Source organism: Talpa occidentalis, unplaced genomic scaffold (assembly GCF_014898055.3).
Source record: "Talpa occidentalis isolate TD23 unplaced genomic scaffold, MPIMG_talOcc4v2.1 talOcc4.2, whole genome shotgun sequence".
NCBI classification, from domain to species: domain Eukaryota; kingdom Metazoa; phylum Chordata; class Mammalia; order Eulipotyphla; family Talpidae; genus Talpa; species Talpa occidentalis.
This window is the reverse complement of record NW_023602073.1, coordinates 30,294,999-30,306,279: the sequence shown is the minus strand read 5'-3', so window position 1 is coordinate 30,306,279 and position 11,281 is coordinate 30,294,999.

Genomic DNA, 11,281 nt, shown 5'->3' with positions numbered 1-11,281 from the left:
CAGGAGAAAGTGGACTTACAGGACTGGATGGAGGAGCTGGAGCATCGATGTATCCAGATGTCTGGAGAGACTGACACCATCAGTGAGTGGGGAGGCCTGTGCCCCGCAGCTGGGGTGTTATGCAGAGGCTGGGGAGACCCCAGCAGCTGAGCTGTTTACGCACCCTCCCCCTAGGACAATACATCACTCTCTACCAGACCCAGAAAGCAGTGATGAGGAAGGAGCACCGAGAGAAGGAGGAGTCCATAAGCCAGCTGGCCCAGAACAAAGAGGAGATGAAGGTAGTTCAGAGCTCTGGCTCCGTGGTGGTGCAGCTGGGGGCAGGGCGGGCTTCTGAGCATCTCTGCTTCCAGGTGAAGCTGTTAGAGCTGCAAGAACTGGTTTTGTGGCTGGTGGAGGTGCACAACGAATGGCGGGTGAAGCTCTGAGCCCCTGCCCAGAACCCTGCTGCTGAGCCCACTAGCGCATGCCTAGCCCCCAAGGAGCTTGGCGCTGCCAGCGGCCAAGGTGAGGAAAGCCCCGCACGGGCATCTAGGCAGAAGGAGCACACTGCGCCAGGCACACAGCATCCTGTCTCTGTCTCTCTAAAGCACAGAGTGAGGTGAGCCTCGTCCATGACGTGTAGCCAACCCAGGGCAAGGCCCAGCTGGGCCTGACTCCCCTCGAGAACACCTCTGTGCAGCAGATCATTCAGCTGCTTCAAGAAATGCAGAACCCCAGGAAGTCATCACCATTGGAAACAGCCCATGCCTTCCCTTCTTCTACCAGGCTGATGACAACAAGGTGAAGATAATGGTGGTCTAGGCCACCGGCATGGGGCCGGGGGCTCTGCCCCCACCTGGCCCTCACCAACCCATCCCTATTCCCCAAGCTTTCCCCCCTGTCCTTTGGCTCTCCTTCCCAGTCATCCTTATATGCCTCGGCTTAAAAAAGGGGTACAACAACTCCCCTATCTAATAGGGGGAAACAGGTGCAGACCCTAGCCTCTTAGGTCAGGGCTGTGTCTTAATCTCTGGGCTAATCATACTTCCAGAGACAAGGAGCTAGAAACATCCAACTAGTTATTTAGGGGGCTCCCTTCTACAACATAGGGGCTCCTTGATGACCAATTGAATCCTTACCAGGCCTTCCTGCAGAGGGCCTAGGTTATATCAGGCAATTTGGAGCCACGTGCCCCCCCCCACACTACCCCAACCATGTGGAATGGGGCAGCATTTTGAAGGCCCGGCATGGGGGCTAAGTCCAGACAGAGATACCAGCTGGGGCAGGTGGGCAACTACACCTGTCTAGAGTGTAGCCAAGAGATAGCAGTTAGACCACACAGATCCACAAAGGGGTGGCCTCCCCTGCTCCCTTTTGAAATTTCCCCACGGGCCTTTGCACCCAATTTTTTTTTTTTATTTTTTGTTGGACTCAATAATTGTTTTGATTTTTCTTTATTTTTTTCTTTTTACTTTTTGTTGCACCCAATTATTTTGGAGGTGATCCCTAACTGCAGAGGGGAGGCCTCTCCTACTACCTAGCAAAAGTCCCCATGGGAATGTGTGCCCGATTATTTTGTAGGCACCCACCTATTAAGGGGGGGGCTCTGCTCACTACACAAGTCTTGCGGCTTGAGGTTATCCTGTCCCCCTCATAAAAGTCCTGCGGGCATGAGGGCACCACAATCCTCAAAGGGGTGTCCTCCCCTGTCCCCACTCACAAAAGGCCCGCGGGCATGAGGCCACCCCAATGTGCAAAGTGGTGGCCTCCTCCTTCCCCCCTCACAAAAGGCCCATGGGCATGAGGCCACCCCAATCCACAGAGGAGTGGCCTCTCCCATCCCGCCCCTCACAAAAGACCCGCGGGCATGAGGACAACCCAATTCTCGTGGCTTATGAGCATGAGGCCACCCAATGCACAAAGGGGTGGCTTCCCCCCTGTGCCCCCTCCCAAAAGTCCTGCAGGCATGAGGCCTCCCCAACCCGCAAAAGGATGGCCTCCCCTTCCCTCCTCTCAAATGTCCTGCAGGTATGAAGCCACCACAGTCCACAAAGGGGTGGCCTCCACTTGCTGTCTTTACAAAAGTCCCGTGGGCCTCTGTGCCTGATTATCTTGGAGGCCACCCAGGATTTGCACAGAGGTGGCCTTCACTGCTTCTTTAATAAAAAGTCCCCATAGAGGGGATGCATGGCTTACTCAGGCAATTTGGGGGTACACACTCCCCCAACCCTGTGGAAAATTGGGCTTGGCCAGAAGCTGGGCCGGGGTGGCTGGTGGAGGCCAGGCGGAAGATGCATGGGCGCCCCGCGGTGTACATACTGTGCTGGGACATGTGTACATGGGGCTGAGACGGCCCCTGTATCACAGCGGAGGCTGCGGTGGCCCCTGGGAGAGGAGGTTTCTATGAATCAGTTGACATCGAGGAAACTTATTTATAGATCGCCCAGGACAGAGGAAGGAGGCAAGGCCAGGGAGTGGTTCCTGGTGTTTCACTTTTGTTTCTGAATAAACCGAACTCACCACGTGGTCGGGCCCTGGGATCTGGGCTCAGGGGCTGCGCTGGGTGTGGGTCCTGCCAGCAGAGGGCAGGCTTCGGGGTGCGAGGTGCGCACTGCGGCTGCGTGTCAGGGCATCCAACCCCGCTCAGCTCTCAGGCCCTACAGGTGCCATCCCACTGCGTGCCACCCCGGGAGGGCCAGCTCCTGCTCTGATGACCAAGACTGGGAAACCTGGTCTACTTTTATGGGAGGAAAGCAGGGTGCCAGCACCCCAGAGTACTGGCTTCCAGCCTAGGCATTTCTCCTCTCACCCTGTTCCTCTGGGGCTCCCACCAGGCCCCATGAGTCCTCCAGGCTGGCACTCTACCCCTGGTGGCCACAGCAGGGTTCAGATGAAGACCAGCTAACATCCAGATGCTTTCCAGGGCAGCCCGGGAAGGACTGGGGCATCCCAGGCACCCCTGCGCCCCCATGCTTAAACCTTCCCCTCCTCCTGAACGCCACAGAACACAGCCAGCACACAACACGTTGCTCCCCATTGTTCAGAAATGGGTTTCATTCTCAGCCAAGAGACAGCAGGACTGGTCGCGGCCAGAAGCACACAGCTGCCGGGACAGCACCCCCATGCTCGGGGAAGGGGCAGGAAGGTGGCAGGGGGGGCTGACTGTGCACAGGCCGGGAATGGCAGGGAGGCTCGTCGGAGGTGGCACGTGTTGGCGGAGGCGGCTGGGGTGACAGTGTTTGCTTGTAGTTGGGCCACAAGACTCAGAAGGACAGCACAGCACGGCGGTTCCCAGCACCAGAGATGCGCACCTGCACGTGTGTGTGTGTGCCCGTGTATTTATAGACATGCATAGAGCAGGGCAGGAGCAATACCACCGAGGGGGCACAAGAGTCACCGAGGTCACGCCTGGGGTGTCAGCTCACCACCACAACAGACTAAAGTCACAGATGAAGGGGGAGGCTTGGGGGCTGGGGGCCAAGTCACAGAACAGTCACCCAGGCAGGCCTGGGAAGAGAGGTGTCCCAGGAAGAGGAGGGGTCTGGTTAGAGGCCGAAGGGGGCCCTGGGGCTCTCAGGATGGGATGGACTTGCCTGACCCGATCAGCTGGCAGCTGGAGAGAAGCAGAGAGAAAACGGGGGAGGGCAGAGAAGGGGGAGAGCTGGGAAGGCAGGTGCAGCCTGGGCTGCAGCGCTGGGGGGAGGTGGGGAGGGAAGACGAAGCAGGGGAGGGTGTGGGCAGGGGTTCTGGATGAGAGGAGAGGGGGACAGGGAGGGGGGATGCAGGAGCAGGAGCTGGAGCCTCTCCCTGCTCACTCGCCGGCCTCACACACACCAGACAGTGCACCCGTGTGCCAGACATGTGATCGGCCTCCTCCGGCTCCCTCCTCTCTGTTCCCCTGTTTTTCAACCCACCAGCCCAGGGTCACCCTTAGTGTCAGGAGTAGGGTCCTCGGGCCCCACGTGACACCACCATTTCTGATGGAGAAAGACAGGGGAATACCACTGTTTGCCCCGGGAGGGCAGAGCTGAGAGGATGGCTGGAGGGAGCACCAGGGGCCCCCTGGGGTGGGCAGAAAGCACAGTAGTTCCCCATATGGACCCTGGGGAGGCAGGGAGGGCAGGAGGCCAGATGCTAGTGGCCACAGGCTTATAAGTCTAAGAGGGGAGCCTCAGATGGCTGGGGGACCACAGGTCGTGTAGGTGAGGCTGGGCCCTTCCTGGTGTGGAAAAGCAGAAGAGCAAGCATCAGTGTAGGGGTGCGGGGGCAGGCAGGTCTGTGGGGGAAGTTTTACTGACCAGCTTGGGTAGAACTCAGAGAAGCCGACTTGCCCAGGTCAGCAGACACTGAGGTCCCCTGGCTGAAAAAGGAGAAGTGACACTATGGAACAACAGGCCCAGGTCCACGGGCCTGCAGGCAGGCTTCGGTGCTTCACCTGGGGCACAGGGACTGCCGTGGCCCGGTGCTGGCGGGAACAGCAACAGCAGGCACGGAGGGCAAGGCGCCCCAGCAGCACACTCACATAGGGGGATGGGGGCTGCACCCCCAGCATGAATTTCGAAGGCTCCCTGACGGCCTGCTCCCTGACAGCGGCACAAGCGGCCTATCAGCTCAACACCCTGCGTGACCATCTGCACTGCGGGCCCTCGAGCCTAGAGACTTCCACAGCCAGAGAACATCCACCTAGGTGGAAGGCCCGGGTAAGACAAGTCTCAGTGGCTGTCTTCAGTCGGAGGTACTTTGGGAACCTGGGGTTGGCTTGCCTGTATGAACTTAAGTGTGTGTGTGACCAATATAGGAATAAAATTCTCTCTGAGAGCCAACTTCTGACTGAAGCTTATCTATCACCCTCGCGGCAGATGCCTTCTCTCAAACCTCGGTCCCTTGGAGCTTAGGCCAGATATGTGCCCTAAGCGTCTCATCTTTTACTGCAGCGCTGCGTGGCCTCAATACCAATTGGACAATGGCTCCCACGGGCCGAGCATGGCGCTTTTGACTTCTCGATCCTTACAGACCTAAAGAGTTCTGTCACCGCAATGGAAAATGGTCAGAGATCCCTTAGGGCCAGGCTGGCTTTCTCTTGTGCTCCCGTGCCCCCCTCCAGCCCCTCCCTCCTGAAAACCTGCCACACTCTCCAAGTCTTGAGACTCCTCTCACTCTCCCCTCTCTGGACCCTCTTCAACGTTCTCTGATCCTCTAGATTCTCAGTCTTCACCTCCTCCAGCTCCCCAATCCGGCCTTCCCTCTTTTTTTCACCTCCTAGCCACCACACCCCCACTGGGTGGTCCTCTTCTGGGTCCCCTCAGGGAAGTGGCGGGGACTGAAGGAGGAGTTAGAGTCCATGGTCCTTCCTCTCTGTCTGGTCTCTCCCAGACTGAAAAGCTTCTTGGCTCTTTCACTAACAATCCCACCACCTACACCAAAAAGTTTCCTTGTCTTACCCAAGCCTGTGACCTTACTTGTCATGACTACATGTGATCCTCTCTTCCACGCTGACCTCTGACAAAAGGGAGCAGGTTTTTAGGTCTGCCCAAGACCAAGCAGATCAGGTCCCTGTGACTGACACAACCATGGCCCCAGGCTCTGCAGCAGTTCCCAGCCCAGAGCTGGGGTGGGGCTCCCAGACTGACACAGGCAGGGCCCCCGGGGCAGGACTCACCAAGACCATTTTATTACCTGTCTCCTAGCTGGTCTCCAAGCGGCTGTGCACAAAAGTGTAAATTTTGCTAAGCTCAGGGAGATCACCCAGTCTGCCTCAGAAAACCCTGCTGCCTTCCTTAGTCGCCTGACGGAGGCGCTCCAGCGCCATACCAGGCTTGACCCTGACTCAAATGGAGGCTCAACAGTTCTGGCTACCCATTTTATATCTCAGTCAGCTCCTGACATTAGATAGAAGCTTAAGAAGTTTGAGAGGACTCCCCTGATGGCGCAGATGGCAAAGCGCTGCTCTGTGAGTCTCTCTGAGGCCTCTGCAGCACTGGTTCCATGCCGGCCGGCCAGCGAGGGTCCCACATGGCACAGCAGACCTCTCCTGCCTCGCCCGCTACTCCCTTCAGCAGTGTATTTCGTCAGTCTGCCTGTTCTGTTCTCCACTCTGTCTCTAGTGAATCCTCTCACCCTCCCACGTATCTGGCCTGGACCCCGGTTCTAGTGTAAATGAATAAATAAATCTTTTTTTTTTTTTAAAGAAGGCTGAGGACTGTCCTCAAACCCCTATCCAGGATCTGCTGAATATGGCCTTGACAGTTTTTAAAAACCGGAAGGAACAGGACAGGGCAGAGAGGGAACTCCGTAGTCTTCAGAAGGCTGGGCTTCAAGCTCAGGCCCTGGTAGGGCCTTGAGACCGCCAGGCCATGTTCCTCCAACCACCGCAGTGCCTACCGCCCGACAGAGGACGACAATGGGCCCCATGGCCCCCAACCGACCACCGCTGGGAGCCTGCTTCAAATGTGGTCGAGAAGGCCACTGGTCCAGACAATGCCCCAACACCTGCCAGGACCATGCCCCATCTGCAACGTCCAGGGTCACTGGAAAAGTGACTGTCCCTCCATGCCTGGCTGTGGTGGGCCAGTCCTTCCAGCCCCTGCAACTCTTGCCACCGGCGGTCTTTGGTTCGGCAGCTGAGGACTGAAGAGGCCCGGACTCATCGACCCCGATAAACTTCAAGGAGCCCAGGGTAACAGTCAAGGTAGCAGGTAAGTCCAACTCCTTTCTGGGCTCTCCTTTAATATGTTGCTGGCCTCCTCCTCTGCAGACCTTCTCTGCCACAATCTCAGCAACACACTGCACAACTCCTCACCTTCCTGGGCTCAAAAGGATACCGTGTCTCCCCGTCCAAAGCCCAACTTTCAGTTCCCACAGCCGTCTATCTGGGTCTTCCACTAACTCCTTCCTCCAAACAGCTGACGGTGGACCACAAACAGGCCATCCGGGACCTTCCCTCCCCTGAATCGGCAGAACAAATCCTTTCCTTCCTAGGTTTGGTCGGATTCTTCCGTCACTGGATCCCTAATTTTGCTTTCCTAGCCAAGCCACTGTACGACACAGCAAAAGCCTCCCTCGAAGGACTTCTCCAATCCCCCGGGAGGTCTGCAGGGCCTTCCTTTTACTCACACATATCCTCCTTAGGGCACCTGTCCTTGGCCTTCCTGACCCAGAAAAGCCTTTCCTCCTGTGCACAGACGCACGTCGGGGTATGGCGGCAGGCGGCCTTTCCCAGCCTCTGGGCCCAGCCCTGTGTCCTGTCGCTTATCTCTCCAAGCAGATGGATCCCACCGTCAGGGGCTGGCAACCTTGCCTTAGAGCCCTGGCGGCGGCAGCTCTACTCACCCGGGAACCCCTCAAACTTACTCTGGGAAGACCTGTCCAAGCACATTCCTCGCACCACCTTCAGGCCCTCCTGTCTCCCCGCCGCTCTCCACTCTCACTCCTGCCCGCTCACAGGACTTCCACGTGCTCTTTATCGAAAACCCTCTGGCGAGTCTCACTCAGTCAACTTCTCTCAACCCAGCCCCTCTTCTGTCTCTGGCACCCCTTCTGCCGCTCATTCATGTCCTGAAATCCTGGACAAAATGCAAACCTCCAGACTGGGTTTGGCCGACTCCCCTTTGTCAGATGCCTACTGGACTCTGTCTGTAGACGGCAGCTCTTGCGAAGGTGTGCGAGGTCAGCGGAGGGCTGCCTAGGCCATGGTTACCCTCGATCAGGTCATCGAGGCAGGAAAGCTGCCCAGAGGAACCACCTCCCGAAAGGCAGAACTCAGAGCACTTACCGGGGCCCTGACCCTCAGCAACCATAAGAAAGTCACCATCTATACGGATTCAACATATGCCTTCCTTATGGCTCACAGTCCTGCTGCGATTTGACAGGAAAGGGGGTTCCTCTCCACCCAGGGGTCCCCCATCATGAACGTTAAACTTGCCCTTAAGCTTCTTGCGGCCTTGCAGCTTCCAACTGAAGTCGCCATTATCCACTGTGAAGGACACCACACGGACAATTCTTACGTGACCACAGGGAATAACAAGGCTGATGCAGCACCAAGGGCTCCCACAACTCACTCTGCTGCAGATCTTGGTCCTATTCTCTCTCTATCTGTCCCCTCCATCACTCCGACTTAGGAGCCTAATGAACGCCAAATCCTGAGTCTGCTCTTCCACCCCTCCTTGAATGCAAAAGTCTGGCAGCTGTGTTCCCATCGTCAAACCGGTGCTCGTGGATCACCTCAAGGGGGAATTCGCCAACCTCCTTCTTCTGCAGCTCACCAGCTGCGTGGACACTTACCCGGACAGGATTGGCAGGTTGATTTTACTCACCTCCCTACTCACAAAAAAGTTAAATATCTGCTCACAACGGTTGATACAATAACAGGTTGGGTCAAGCCCTTCCCCGCAGCTAGAGAAACGGCTCAGGGGGTAACCGAGGCCCTTCTTAACCACATTATCCCATGCGTTGGCCTCCCCACATCTGTCCTATCTGACAATGGTCCAGCTTTTATCTCAAAGATTACTCAGCAGGTCTCCGTGGCTCTGGGTATTACCTGGAAGCTTCACATTCCCCACCACCCACAATTCTCAGGGAAAGTGGAGCGCGCCAATGAGCTAATCAAGGGTCACCTGACTAAACTCTCCTGAGAGCTCTGCAACTGCTCCAGGAACATGCAGACCGCTACTTACCCAGTCCTGCCCGAATCTCGACCTCCTCAACTGACCTTCCCCCCCACTGCATCCGGGAGACCAAGTTCTGCTCAAATTGCTTCAGCCAAAGCCACTGCAGCCTCCATGGACTGGTCCGCACACTGTCATTCTCATCACGCCTATAGTGGTAACACCTCTGGGAGACCCCTCCTGTTACCATATCTCTTTCAGGTCAAATGTGCGCCCGAAGAACAAACAGTATGTATGTTGTAACCTGGGTCCTACTAGGATGCTCATTTCTTGTCAAAATCTCCCCTAGCTCAGTGTCCTATGTGTGGAAATTCAAAGTTAGGGAGACCTTTGTCTCAGGATCCACGGAGACCACCCACTTGGTGGGTACTGCAGAGTGCCCACAGGCCGGATGCACAGCACCCATCACTCTCACCCTAACTCTTTCATCGATTAACAACACTATGAACACCATGTTTTCTTTCTTTTACCATCAAACCTTAGATCATTGCAAGAATACCTACAAAGAATATGGGGGGTGCCCTTGCCCATCATGTACAGTGCACCTTCCAGACAAAGGCCGGATGTTCTCTCCATCTGTCATAATACGGGTTTCAATACGAATCAAGTTAACTATACTATTTCAGGTCCTTGGGACCTACGCTGGGTACAGGGAGTCCAAGCCACAGGGTACACTGGCTGGCATTCCTACCCAGTGGCAACATTTTCCCATCTCAAGGGACTATGTCCCGACACAAAATGCCACAGTCCAAGTCTCCCAGGACATCCTCCATTCAGAGCAAGTCCTACAAAATCAGCTAACATCATCAGAAAAGACAGAGACACCCTCAACCTGGATTCGTAAATACAAACGCTATACTATTCCTACATAACTCTTTTGGATCTAATACCTTTCTTGTTTCCTCTGTGCTTCCCCTCAGAGGGCTCTACTGGCGGCAGCTCCAATTAATCTCAATACCACTATGACCAAGATTACAGACGCTGCTTGCCAGACTCCCCAACTCTCAGTCCCCCTATGGGACTCCAATCACAGCTACCCCTGCTATCCAACTGATGCCCTTGTCGGCTTTCATTCCTGCACTTCTAACATTTCGGTTAAAGGTATCTACCCCTCCTTAGAAAAAACCTCTGTGTCTTTAGCATCATCACAAAGACAGCTCCCCTCCCTGGCACAGGCCACTCTCCAAAATCGGCGGGCTCTGGACCTGTTAACGGCTAACAAGGGGGGCACCTGCCTGTTCCTCAGGGAAGAATGTTGTTATTGTATCAATGAATCAAAGATTGTAGAACAAAATGTGGAAGCTTCATGAAACTACGCAAAGACATGGAAAGGGAAATGGGGGCTCCAATTCCCCGCTGACATGGTTTCAAAATCCTATAGTGTCATGGCTCTCTCCCACTTTGGGCCAATACTAATGATGACTTTACTTTTTTTTTTCTTTTTGCTCCTTGCCTCTCTGAAATTCACACAGGCTCACATTCAGGAAATGTCTCCTACCACCTTTAACCAACTCTTCTCCACCCACGTATTATCGCATCCCTGCAGAAGACCCTCATAACCAGGCCTGAGCCACCCCCTTGGCTCTCTGCCAGACCAGAGAGCAGTATGAGGGAGCAGCACCTAGAGAAGGGGTCTCATAAATGGGCTGGCCAGGAAAAGAGGAGCGGCGAATGTGCGTGGCGGGCAAGGGGTGGAATGTAGTTAAGTCACAATCCCTGGGAACATCCTTATGTCATCAAGAGCTGGGTGCTTGATTGTTGCCCCAGCCCAGGACTAACCCCCTTTCAGGTTTCTCTTGTGGCTGCAGATTACCAACTTGAAGGGGACTCCAAGACCATGGGACCCACCTGGGAGAGGGTTCAGGCTCGCTTGCTCTGTACTGTACCCCCACTTTAAACACTGAGCGCCTACAAGCCTACGCTTCCCTAGTAAACTTGAAAGCTGGCAACCACTCTGGTGACACTGGGAAGAATTGTTTAGTTTGGTTTTCTGCGGGGTTTCTACTTCTCCACGAAGACTTTCCAATTTTTGTCTGACTCCTCCATCTCACATTCTAATTCCTTATGACCCTGGGGCCAGAGTGCCCCCCAATCAGTGCTCTTTGGAGTGATCTGTTTATCCTCTGTGGATCAGACCCAGCAAACTGACTTCCCAGTTGGGAATCTTCCCCAGTCGTCTCAACATGGGTTGCTCTGCACCCACAGGATAAACAGGCGACTGAAGCATCAATTCTGCTTGAGTCTCTGAGAAAAAAAAGCCTTCTGTGTTAATGCACGTATGCAGACATATGTGAGATTGTAACAGATTGCTCTGAAATGTGCCTGGGTGCCCCTGGCTGTCCCTCACTGCTCCTGCCATCAGCATCCATTGGTGCAGGAGCTTGAGGCAGCGTCTGCCATGCTGGCAGCTACTGAGCTCATGGCATCCCAGAAGTTGGAGTCTGAAGACTGAGTGAAAATTCCTAAATTTTTCTTTTAACCATGTTATTCAGTCCATTTCTTCTGTCATTGGGAGGATGGGACGGGGGGACTACTCACAGCACCTGGTGGAGATGTTGGTGGCATGAAGTCAGATGGCAAATCTAACTTGTAAAGTGGGGTGTGAGTACAGGGCTTGCCGTTCTCGTGAGCCTCAA